Source organism: Lissotriton vulgaris, chromosome 3_2 (assembly GCF_964263255.1).
Source record: "Lissotriton vulgaris chromosome 3_2, aLisVul1.2, whole genome shotgun sequence".
Lineage (NCBI taxonomy): Eukaryota > Metazoa > Chordata > Amphibia > Caudata > Salamandridae > Lissotriton > Lissotriton vulgaris.
Window position 1 is genome coordinate 3,635,895 of NC_141690.1, and position 13,731 is coordinate 3,649,625.

Here is a 13,731-nt window from a genome sequence, read left to right on the forward strand (position 1 = left end):
TGCCCCTTAGCTAGTGCTGTCATCTTACTTCGCCATGGACTTTCATCTGACTGCCTAATGCATTCTGGGAAATCTGATTAGTAAAATCAAACCATGGGGCTGGAAACAGGTTAATCTGGTCAGGGGGCGCAGGGGTTGGAGGGTTACCTATGCATCCTTGCCAGACTCTACCCCTATACCATTCAAAAAAGCGGTGTTAAACTAGTCGTGTTGTACAGTCTACAGTCTAAGCCACTGAGTAGATAGGACCTGTAATTTTACTTTTCCCTAATATAAACAAGCGCCTAAAAGTCCCATCAGGCTGTGTATTCATTGGCAGCAAAACTAGCTCTGGTTGGAAGTCACCCCTGTGACCTGGGGCAGGTTCAGATCTAACTAAGAACCGCTGCTCGCAGTCTCCTAAACAGAGCCCTGTTTGTTGTGGTTCCTGGGGCTGGCCTCCTTGATTACTGTTTTAATGCGCTTGGGCAAAACTTTAGGGTACCAGGAAGGACGGCAGTCTATAAACAGGTGCTTCGGCAGGTAGATAAATCTTTACTGAGACTGATACGCAAATATTTAAATCTCTGGCAACCTCTTTCTCGATATGAATTATTAACCCCCTCCCAGCTATCCGAAATACTTTAATAACCTGCTTCAGAGGAATCCGCTCTATTAACCGGCCCACCTAAACCGGTTTCTCGTAAGTGCTTCTTTTCACCTTTTTTCTGTACCAAAGGTATCTCGGCCCTCAAACTAGAGGAATGCTGCCCTGGAGAGCGGCCAGCACGGCTCGACGAGTGGGATGAGATTTCAATGCAGAATACGGGAAGTTGTTGGTGCTGGGAGTGTAAATCTGGTTCGGTGAGTTTTCGGGCAGGGAGCACGCGAGAGACACCCTCTCTTCTGTGACTAGCGCGCGGGAGGTAGGGCTGCAGGTAGTAAGCACCTCAAGGCACTACGTCCTCTCCGCCGGACCGGTTCAGGAGGCCGCAGCAAGACATCGGGCCCAGGGGGCAATATTGGGGGGCGCTCAATTATTCCTGTGTTGCGAGTCTCGCCTGGAATTTGCCCCTAAACAGAGCCTTTCTGAGCCCCTGGTGCTTAGCAGCCCGGAATGTTCAGCTTAGGTCGGCGAGCACCGAGCAGTTCAGCTGATCCGGGGCTGCAGCGCTAATTGCAAGATTTCTGTGCCACGCACAGCCCAATTTCGACTGAAGTCGAGAGGCGGAAAGGCCCCAAAGTCGAGGAGTTCAAGCGAAGAGGAGGACGACTGCTGCAGGCAAGGCACCCGGGGCTGCTCGGCACCCAGACTCCGGCCCACCCCTCCTCCAGTGCTCCGAGACAGGTGTCTGTCCTCTGACAGAGAACAGGTAGGTGTCCTTTTGACCCCTTCGCGCGCATGTCCCCTGTGTTTTTCTTCTGTACATTCATTTGAAGTCCCCCTGATGTGTCTGTGGTGGTGCATGGTTTCTTGAACCGAAGGAGAGCGCCGAATGAGAGAAAATAGGGAGAGGGAGCTATTACGAAAAATTGTCAGATTTGATGATGTAATAACGCGGATATCTTTTACACCTAGAACCGTAAATGACAGCCGCTTTCCGAAAGCGCTTAGGAACCGTAGCAATGGTGAGAAAGCGCTATCTAAATGCTTTTAACGCAGCACATTACACACCTTTCTGCCCCCTGCATCTCCGTGGGCTTGCTTCCTTCTTACGCGGACCTTCTTATCAAAAACTTCGTGTAAGACCTTGTAAACGTGCTGAGGTCTGACAGATGACTCTGTAGAGGGCAGGAGGGCAGCTGTTAGGAAAGTTTGAGTACAGAGGCGCTCCGTAGTGACGCAGGAATGGATCAAACGGATCCTTACCGCCGCAATTCTTCACTTTCTGATCAGGTGTATGAATGAATGAATTAATACTCTCCGCTCCCCACAGGCCCAGACAAATAAACCTTTTTTTTCTTTTCATATAGTTTTCTTTCCTCCAGCGTGCAGTTTAGGTCTCTTGCGGTACTTTGTTTGTGTCATCGGCATTGACAAGAACTCTTAAAACAGGAGTTATTATGCATAAACATGCGCGCGCCTGTTTCGGAGTGAATATGCATATTTGCATACTGGGTTCGCCTGAGGTTTTCGAGGCCTGGGGCCGGTGCCGGTGTGAAGCGGTGCCTGGCGAGGACTGGGAACCCCGGATGACGGGAAAACAAGACAGGCGGAATGTGTGGCTGGCGGTGGGAGTTTATCTTCACTCCACCCTATGGCCCCGTCTGTTCGCTGCAGCCTGAATTCAAGGAGTGCTGGAACAAAAATGCGCACAAGTGACCGCCCAGACACATTTGTAAAACGTGAATTTATTTTCAGTGAAGTGATACTGGACTGCTGTATGTGCCCACTGGCACCGCTGCCCCCCAGAAGAGACGCGCAGCACAGCTGGGCACGTAAAGTGAAGGAAGGGCGCGCGTGCCACCTTATCGCACTTTGTGATCAGAAACAACCGAGAGAGAAAATGGTTGATTTTAGCCATTGGTGTTTCTGTGACAAGCACTGCGTGAGCTGGCAAAGGGCAGGTGACGTGGACGCTGGAAAGGCAGGTGACATGGAGGGAAAGAATAGTCAGGTGACGTGTAGCGGGAAATGGGCAGTCGTCTAGGAGGGAGAATGATTCAGTGACGTGGAGTGGGGGAATGGACTCCATGTTATATATCATTGTTTTCCCCAAAACATATTTCACAATTACGACTTTTCTCTATGTAGTGTATTATTTCGACAAACACATATTGTCATACATTTCGACCTAGCCTACTTTGTTTTTATTTAATTTTGTCTTTTACATATGTCTGTTTCTATTTACATATCTTTTTCTATTCACACACATTTATAACTACACCCCAAGCTGAAATCAATCTATCTATCTATCTATCTATCTATCTATCTATCTATCTATCTATCTATCTATCTATCTATCTATCTATCTATCTATCTATCTATCTTATGTTTTTTATTGTTTCTTTTTATTTGAAAGAAGAGCTCCCCCATGCCCCTCCAATGTATATATATATGATTCTGTTTTTATGTTGTTTATGTAATCACCTTGTTTATTTGATTTTTGGTGAGTAAATCCCTCAAACTGCCAAGTCTTTTTTGTTATGTGTTTAATATTTGCATTTCTCTTGCCCTGCCTTACTCTCTCTCTCTCTCTCTCTCTCGCTCTCTCTCTCTCTCTCTCTCTATGTATGTATATGTTTTAAAAAACATTTTTTTCAATAATAATATAGTCTTAACTCAAATTAACCATTGCAGTCTATTGCAATAATATATATATATATATATATATATATATATATATATATATATATATATATATATATATATATATATATATATATATATATATATATATATATATATATATATATGAGACGAACTCCGTTATGTCCCAAACACTGCTTAGAACACCAACGAAACCCGACCCAATTGGTAATTTGCAAAGTGTTTTTATTTCATCCTTGTGCAGACAAACACGCCGCCATGACCCGTTTCGGGACCTCGATCCCGTGATCACATGACATGGTCCGGCAAATCACCGATCATTTTAAAGTGCAAGTGCGTAATCAGTTGACCCCTCAGCCTGTGGACATAAAAAACAGACTTCAGCCTGGTCAGGAATAAATGCACGACATATTCACATGTAAAATTCCAGTGCAAACAAATTACTCATGGTCCATATGATTCAAAATACAACATGTACAAATAAGAGATAAACAATGTAATAAAATTATAATTATTTTCCTCCAATTAAAACTCTTTATCCTCATATTACCCTCACGCAGGTTCCCATCGATTGAATTGATTAAATATAAAAAACAATTAAAAGAATAAAGTGACTTTGTATATTGCATGTTAAAATCATGACTAAAAATATACAATTCTTTAATTCTGTGCAAATTCGCTCTGTTATGTGCAAATTGCGCAGACGGAAACCAAGCATGGGTATGCTTCTGAGGAAAACATGTTGAGGACCTTTTCTCAAAATTGAGCCCAAGTGGGCATAACAACTCCTTCGACCACTGCGTCCACACTGCAGTATACTGGGAAACTGCTGATGCACTTGAAACAACTTAAACTAATACATTGTATATATATATATTGTGCAATAGACTGCAATGGTTAATTTGAGTTAAGACTATATTATTATTGAAAAAAATGTTTTTGAAAAGCAATTTTTGTAAAAGATGTTTTGGAAAACTGTGCCACTGCATGCTGTCCTTCTCCCCGGTTCACCTACCGATGGTTCGTAGTCCTAGAAATACTTCCCATATTAGGGTATACCTGCTAAGTAGCCCACAATGTCTATTGGCAGGAGATGGCACTCTCCATCAGCAACGCTTTATCCACAAAAATCTTGTAATGAAAGTCACACATCTCCCTTTCCAAATACCTATCTAGTAATAAAACGTCCATTGGGTGTACTGGTAGCAACCAGGCTGACAACATAATGTCACATCTTGCTAGCTTAGTGCCTACTCCACAGACTCTCACCAATCTAATCACATGATCAGCTGATGAGTATTGTACAGCTGCATCTGTGGAGCAATTAAGTCATTCAATGACTGGCCCTCGAGCCATGACAAGTGATGAATTAGAAGAACTTCCCCTGACACTCTTTTAGGTACCACTGCTAATGGGGAAACTATCACTTCCAGTAAAATCCACCCGCAAAAGGGACCTGCTACCCTCCCTTCCTGAATTTCTTTTGTAAATTTAGCTTAACCGCTTGAGGCATAACTTACAGGGGGGAGGGAGCACACCTCCTCTCATCCCAGCACAGTTCACCCCATTGCATCCTGGTAAATGCAGTACACTTCCTTTCAAAGTTGCTGTAGTCGTTCATGAAAGTTGGTGCAGGTAGTGCTGTTATCTCTAGACACGTGTTTCTGGGTTTAGCCCGTCATCAGTAGAGAGCAAAAGTTAGTAAGAAGCAGAGAAAAGTCATAAGGGGTTGCTGAAATGGTGCCCAAGTCTTGACAGGTCACAGTACGTCTCCACAGGCACACAGGTGCATCACAGGAAAGCTCGTCAGCTCGTTGGCTCAAGGGAGCCTTTTAAACACAGGGGGTGGGGAGCACACTGCCTCTCATCCCAGCACAGTTCACCCCATTGCATCCTGGTGAATGCAGTACGCTTACTTTCAAAGTTGCTGTAGTCTTTCACCAAAGTTGGTGCAGGTAGTGCTGTTATCTCTAGACACGTGTCTCTGGGTTTAGCCCGTCATCTGTAGAGATCAAAAGTTAGAACGAAGAAGATAAAAGTCATCAGAGGTTGCTGAAATGGTGCCCAAGTCTTCACAGGCCACAGTACCTCTCCACAGGCACACAGGTGCATCCCAGGAAAGCTTGTCAGCTCGTTGGCTCAAGGGAACCTTTTAAACGCAGGGGGGGAGGGAGCATACTGCTTCTCATCCCAGCACAGTTCACCCCATTGCATCCTGGTGAATGCAGTACGCTTACTTTCAAAGTTGCTGTAGTCGTTCATGAAAGTTGGTGCAGGTAGTGCTGTTATCTCTAGACACGTGTTTCTGGGTTTAGCCTGTCATCTGTAGAGAGCAAAAGTTAGTAAGAAGAGAAAAATCATCAGGGGTTGCTGAAATGGTGCCCAAGTCTTCATAGGTCACAGTACCTCTCCACAGGCACAGAGGTGCATCCCAGGAAAGCTTGTCAGCTCGTTGGCTCAAGGGAGTCTTTTAAACGCAGGGGGGGAGGGAGCATACTGCTTCTCCTCCCAGCACAGTTCACTTTAACTTACCTCAACATGTCTGAAAGTCTTCTTTGCCTGGGATCCTGGTACCCCATTCTCAAACCTTCCCTATAACCCCATTCCAAAATCTTTTCTGCCTTCCTATCAGGCTAGCAGTAACAGCCGGTGTCAAGGAAAAGTGGTGAGGCAGCGTGGGGGTGAGGGCAGTGCGGGAGAGGGCAGCACATGGGGGTGGACAATAACGGATATTAACAATACAAAAAAAAATAATGTATCTGCTACCCGTCACATCGCCGCTCTTCTAGCTCCACTGCAGTACAGGCTGAGGGTCCTAGACTCCCCTAAGGCCAATCAAGACATTGCTCTCATGCTGCTGGCAGCAGGAGAGAAGCTTTGGGATTGGCCTAAGTGCCCAGGATTTGCAGTCCCAGAGAGACTGTGAGCCTGTACCTGCTGTCTCCAACCCAACAATAAAGCTCTGGTTGGAGACATCTCAGTGTGCATGTCAGTTTGGCCGTCTTAAGACGGCCGGCCAAACCGACATGCACAATTGTGGCAGTGTCTACCACTACTCCTACATTACTCATCATGATGGATAGCCCACCCCAAGACAGCTGCTGAAGAAAAATATAATGATGATAAACCTGTTTTATTATCATTTTATTTTTCCCAGGTTGGCATCTGCTGGCAGGGGTGCGGCGCTCTTCCACCATAATGAAGGAGCCGCATCTGCAGGATAGAACACCAGCTGCTCCCTCAATACCTCAACATTAATTAGGCTTGGAAACTTTTGCGCACAGATTGCTGTTGAACCCTTCTTCTCCCTTGTTGCCATTATCCCTGCTGGCACTTGCCAGTGGTGCTGCATAGTATGTTGTTTACCACCACATTTGCAACACTCATGCTTACGTATGTAGAATGCTCTGTTACAAATCCCCTTTCAAACTCCCAAAATACATCTGCACTAGCACTGTGTCCTCTTGCAAAATTACCCACGATTCATTCGGTAGGATGACCAGAAAGGGCTGGTATTGGATAGATAGCCCACTCGCTGTATATAAAGCTGGATTTGACCTTGTCTGAGCCGTTCAATATAACCAAAGCTCGCTGTTCACCTCCCCACAGTTTGCCAGGATCCACCAACTCCTCATGTAGTGAGCCCCAAAATCCAGCGGGGATTAAACAATGCCTCAAGCCTATCAGGGTATTTTTTGCAATATGCACTTGCATATAGCAAGAAATACAACATCCAGGTGGCAATATTAATTGGTACACTGGAGTACCCTCGGCAGCGAGCAGATTCCCATTACTCCTCTTTTGAGCCTTCTTTCACCTGTCTCTCTCTATCCAGTAATTTATAGTCATCAATGAACTCCCTTTTCATATTTTTTCTCTCATCATCACCCCTAGGGCAGTTGCTTCCTGACATCCTTGCTGTCCGTTTTCCTGTCCTTTCTCTTCCTTCCTCTTTTGCCTTCTCCTATGAACCAGTAGCCTCAGTCCTAACCAGTAGACTCAGTTCCCCGTATAGTTACTTTACCCTTACAATCAGCATTATTGAAACTTTTCACCATCTATTGTTTGTTTACTGGCTGCCTCTCTTACTTGCTTGGTACCTACTGCTTTGTCTTGGCCACCATGATTCTGCCTCCTGTATCCTCTCAATTGTGCCATCACACACACCTATAGATTTTCATGCCAGTTGCCTCCTAATCCTGAATTCTCCTCTCACTCCCATGCAGACTACCACCTTGGCATAGTGTTTCACAGCCTTCCTGCATCCCTGTGGGCATGCACATCTTCTTATTCCATCATCTCCACCGTTGCTTTTCATTCTCCAATGCCTTATTATTCAGGTCATGCACCTCCTTAGCCTGAAAAACACCAATGTTGCAACCCTTTCATCATTACCCCAACACCACCTCCATCAAACAACCACAATTTTCTTCTCTCTTGCACAGCTCTTATCCCATCTTCCGCCCCTATCACAATCTCACCATCTTCTAAGTCAGAGTCATCATCCTCCTAATCTAGTTGAACCACTTCACACACTTGACATCTCTCAAACACCTCTTTCCCGCGTGTTCCCGTGGTGCCATTCGGTGAAGCTTGAGCACCAGTACTGCAAGAGTACGGTGGTTCAGTGGAAAGATGTAAAATATGAATAAATATGTATAATGTGGGGTGGAGAACCACAGGAGATTGGCGTCCATAGGGGGTTGGGCGAGGGCCTGGTCAGAAGCTAAGTCCTTTGAGCAACCCTTCACATTGCATGTGTGAAGGCCATGTGCAGTAGGGGTTTGGCCAGGGGCTGGAGGACCTGCCCTGCAGCCAACCCCCTGACAAATGCTTGTGCAGCAGGGGGTTGGCCACCTGAGGTGCTGTGAATTTGTTTAAAAAAAAAAAGTCAATATGTAAAATATGTGGTGGAGGTCCGTTGGGAATTGGCATCTGATTGAATGTGGGGGTTAGGTTCTGGATCTCGCTCAACCCCAGGCCAGAGTCCAGGCCCTGTGCCAAAACCCTTCGGCTGTGCGAATTGGGAAGTTAAACATTGGTGTGGATTGTGGGCAGGGGCTGACATCCGGCTAGATCATTCACCCAAACCCAAGATGTGCGCAGCCACAGGCTGTGCGTAGCGTGGTTTGTCCAACCATTGTGGGTTGGGCGCAGGGCCTGGCTGGAGGCCAGGACCAGCTTCCAGTCCCCTGCTGCTCGCAGCTGAAAGCCATGCTCAGTGAGGAAGTTGGCTGAATATGATAAAAATCCCCAGAAATTCATTAGAAAAAGACAAAGCTTAAAGTGTGTGGTGTATTCATATTTTCCAATGGAACATTTAGTGCCTGTTATTCTAGAATATACAACGTCATTGGCAAGCAGGGATGTTTTCTTTATAATGACATGGTTGTTAATCTGATGACTGCACTGATGACTGAACTGAGAACACCTCATGTATCTTGAGATTTTGTTCTACGAAGAGAAGTGATGAACATAAAGTGACGTTATTGTTAAGTATAGTGATAAGATCTTAGCTGAGGTAATTTGAGAAGTCATCAGTTATGTCATCAATGATGTAATATAACTTGTCATGAATGATGTAATATGTGAAGTTACAAGCTGTGCATTCTAAGGGTGCGAGTGATAGTTAGCTAAATAATAACTGGCGAATTTCAGTGGTTTTTTGATTTTGAAATCATAGGTTTTGTGTTAATTCAACACCTAACTATAACGTTATTTTAAACGTAGTTTTTTTCCTGTGAATTTCTAGGGTTTTCTAAAAGTAAGTTAAGATCCTATTACAATACATATATACCCACACACACACACACACACACACACACACACGCACACACGCACGCACACACATACACATATATCTTACAGAGAGGTGGTAGCCACTCTGAAGTTATAGTTAGGATTCCCAGAGATAAGAATTCCTCAGATTTTTGCACCCCTTTGACAAATCTCCAGGTAACTCTCCAGACATAGCTTTTTCTACATTGGTTGACGTTGGAATGGTTCACAGAGATTCGTCATATGGATGCAAAGAATATGCTGATGATAAGACATTATGTGATTGCCTAATGATTGCCTTAACAACAGTTAAAGGCAGCTATGTTGTTTAAGGACACTTTCATTGTGTTCTGGGTTAGGGTATTGGATATAGATAAAAATGAGATATTATATTGTTACCCTACCTAGTACCATTTTACAAAAGTGATACTAGGTATGGAAAATATGTATATGTTTCTACCTATTTAAAAAAAATATTACGGACTACCGCACTACTTCCTAGGAAGTACACTGGTACTTAAAATTTATTTTTTTTAAATGTAAAAAAAATAAAAAATACACTAAAAGTCTACTACACTATATTCACAAATATAGTGTACTGCAGAGTATTTTCAATTTTGTACATATTTAATTCTTTACAAAAAAGTCTACATAGCATGGCAGTAATATCTAAAATTTACTACGCTACTTGAGAAAAAAATGGACATTTGTTAAAGAATTGTAAATATACTGTATTTATATATAATACAAGAAATATTGTTTTCTGTCACTATTGCAGTACTTTGCAGGTAATAGCTCAGTTCTCTGTAAATGTTTCATAAAATATATAGAAAAATATGAATGAATGCTACTACCTGTTACCACTTTAACAATGTGGTACTAGATAGGGAACAACAACACAACCTACTACTTACCCATATCTAAAGCCCTAACACAGAAAGCTGTCAAAGTATGGTGAAAACTACATGTATGCCTCTCGAGTTTTGTAAAGACAGACATTACAGAATCAAATACTGCCTTGTCATCGCCATGAATCACGGTATACCATGAAGTTACTGCAGTATTTCGCAGCACAACATATAACTAAGTATTTTCACAGGTGTAACTTTAACACTGCTTAAACTATTTTTACCTACCACCAAAAATTACCATTACACCCCATAATCTAGATTCCTGCCACATTATATCTACATCCATTCACCTACATACTTGCTACGTCTGTTGAAACTTCTACACTCCACTCTACACCAGTCCACTCTATACCACTCAACTTTATGCTACTCCACTCTATGCTAATTCACTCTATGCCACTGTACTCTGCATCACCCCACTATACACCACTCCACTGTACGCTAACCCACTGCATGCCATTCCAATCTACACCACTCTACTTTATGTCACTCCACTGTACGCTGGGATAGTCTACGACACTCTATTCTACGGCACTCCAATCTACGTGCCTCCACTGTACTCCTTTCCACTCTATGCCATTCAATTCTAAACTAATCCACTGTACACATCTCCACTCTACACCACTAAACACTGCGCCATTCAACTCTATGCCACTCCAGTCTGCGCCATTACACTGTAAGCTATTCCAACGTACGCTATTCCATTGCATGCCACTCCATCGTATGCCACTCCACTGTATGACACTCTACTGCACGCTTTTACACTGCACAAAACTCCACTTTACACCACTCCAATGTATGACACTTCTCTATATGCTACTCCACTCTACCCTATTCCACTCAACAACGCCACTCCAGTGAAAGCCATGACACTGTGCGCTATTCCACTGTATGCCACTCCGTTGTAAGCCACTACACTCAACGATATTCCACTATACACCCCTCTATTCTGCGCTACTCCACTGTATGCCACTCGACTCTATGACACTCCACTCTATACCACTAAAGTCTAATCCACTCTACTCTACACTACTACACCGCATGCCACTTCACTCTACCCCATTCCCCTCTATATCACTCCACTGTACGCTATTCCACTCTGTGCCACTGCACTCTACGCCCACTCCAGCCTTTGCCACTCCAGTCTACGGCACCCCAAGGTGCACCTCTCCACTGTACGCCACTCAACTCTATTCTATTTCACTGCATGCAACTGTACGCCGCTCCACTCTACGCTATTCAACTCTACCCTAGTCCAGTTTATGCCACTACACTGCAAGCCACTTCACTGTACGCCACTCCGCTGTAGGCTAGTCTACTGTACACCAAGTCCACTGTATGCCATTCCACTCTATACCACTCCACGCTATTCCACTGTACACAAGTCCACTCTACGCTATTCCACTCTACTCCACTACATTTTATGCCAATCCACTGTACACCACTCCACTACATGCTATTCTACTGAACACCTCTAGACTGTATGTCACTCCACTGTGCACCACTCCACCCTACACTACTCCACTGTACACCACTCTACAGTATGCTATTCCACTCTACCTCACTCCACTCTAATCCCCTCAACTGAACACTATTGAACTGTACATACATCACTTTACCACACCCCACTCTTTGCAACTCCACTCTACATCACTCCACTGTATGCTATTCTATGTCACTTCACTCTAAGTCACTCCAGTCTACACCACTCCACTGTACGCCACAACATTTTACGCCACTTCGCTCTTTGCTATTCCACTGTACATAACTCCTGTTGAACTTGGCCCTTTTTGGCAGGTTCACCCATGACCTTTTTGCCTTAAGCTCTGACATGGTGGTAGTGGTTTTAGGGCTCTGGGCACTTTCGCACTGTGGCCCAGTGTAAAGTGCGTGTGCATGGGCTCTCTTTGTACGTGTGGTGAGATTGGCCTGCCCTCCCATAGGAATGCATGGGGGATAAGTGTGTCCATGGTAGTTCCTGGTATGAGAGGAGGGCAGGGTCGAGTTTAGTATGTATGAACTCGTGAGGATAAATGCTGTGCAATGGTGTGCGCAGATTTATGGTGACTAGTGGATAAATGCCACTTTTAGAAGTGTTGGCATTTCTGTGTGCCCTGTGTCTGCCTGCCTGATGTGAATTGATGGCAGCAGGGTGCCGGCGATTATGTTTGCGGACGACACCCTGCTGCTGTCTAAATCTCCCATGGGGATCCAGCGAGTCCTTAATGGATTCGAGGCATTCTGTGAAGAGCATGGCCTTGAGATTAACACTCTTAAAACCAAATATATGATCTTCAACCCCCCAACAAAAACACGCCCTAACTCGTGTCCCGTGTATTGGTGCAAATAGGTTGGAAAGGGTTTGAACCTTCGAATATTTAGGGGTCACTCTAAATGAGAAAATGTCTTGGGGTTACCACCAAATAAAATCTCAACTTAAACTGGTCCAAATGGCAGGAGGAGTTATTAGCCTTATAAATACAAATAAATCCACTATCAAGGCGATTGGTCCCCCATTAGAGATATATAGAGTGCAGGCCAGGGGAGCAGTTATGTACGGATGTGAACTCTGGGGCCACATGTGTAAACGTGAGATGGTGGCAACTGAGAATAAATTTATCAGGCAGCTCCTATCACTTCCCCCTAGTACCCCCTTGCTGCCGATGAGGCTTGATCTGGGACTGAGGCCACTTGATGAAGACCTGGGTGCCGGGCCCTTAACTTTTTGGCGCAGGGTCTGGACCACACCAGAGCTAGTGAATTATAGGTCCGAGCTGCAGGAAATTCTGACTTACCCGAATGTGGGGAAAATCCCTTGGTTCCAATATATAAAAAAATGAGCTTGGGCGCCTGGGATTAGCTACTTTGTGGTCTGACCCCGCGATAGCTTGCCCTACGGTCTCTCGGAAGCAATTGCTTTCACTGTACCACGAAAGCAAAATCGCGGCACACAGACAAGGCACACAGTCTGGTACTCTGACTGATTCCTTCTTAAAGACTAAGGATATTTATAAGTTGGAGGGAATCTTAGATGTCATATTTCCAACCACTACCAGGAAATTGTACCTACAATGGAGGTACGGAAGTCTACCAATCCGAGCCTACACTAGTAAATGGACTGAGCCCTCCCTGAGTCCCTGTCCTGGGTGTAATTATGTCATAGTCAAAAGGCTTTATTTCGATAAAAAGTTATCATAAAAGCTTCACATGAAATACACGATTACATTTAAAACAAAAGCAAGGTAAACAATGTTTTTTTTAAAAGAATCGTTTCATAGGTTGTTTAAAAGAGAATTAAACAATTGATTTAAGCCGTTTAGCTCTGATGGACCAAGCCCATGATAAAAATTTGGCAAGGGCACAAACATAAGTAGTACGACTGTCGGACATTAGTATGCGTATTGCGTCCGTATGACACCTAGTGCCCAGCTGGCGGCATAAATGTTTGAGCCATATCCTCCTGGGTAGGGCATACTCTCCACATTCAAACATAAAATGCGCCACTGACTCTGGTCTGTCTAGGCATACTGGGCAAAACTCTGTAGTTTGTGCAGGGGGTTTCCATCGTGAAGAGAAAGCATGCAAAGGAAGAGTTCCTACTCTAAATTTAAAATAAAGGGCCCTATCAATAGGTTTTTCAATAACATCTAAATATAGTTCCCGTTTTGGTAAATCCTTAAACTTCAAAAAGTCTTCAGTGAGTCTGCCCAAAGAAGTGTTAGTGTTCCGTTGTAGCGAGATCCAGTTCCAGTAAAGTTTCTTGAGGGTTGCCTTTGGGGGAGAAGATCTATT

At 44.3% G+C, this 13,731-nt stretch overlaps 1 protein-coding gene across 3 annotated transcripts in view; it reads left to right on the forward strand.

Annotated features, from left to right (window-relative positions):
* The first annotated feature begins 777 nt into the window (after positions 1–777).
* The window catches only part of RBM47 (RNA binding motif protein 47), a 378,578-nt gene continuing 365,624 nt past the window's right edge, over positions 778–13,731 (forward strand). For all 3 annotated transcript variants that reach the window (XM_086963935.1, XM_086963942.1, XM_086963947.1), the window contains exon 1: positions 778–1,352. The gene's annotated coding sequence lies outside the window, so the exon portion shown is untranslated. The remainder of the gene's footprint in view (positions 1,353–13,731) is intronic.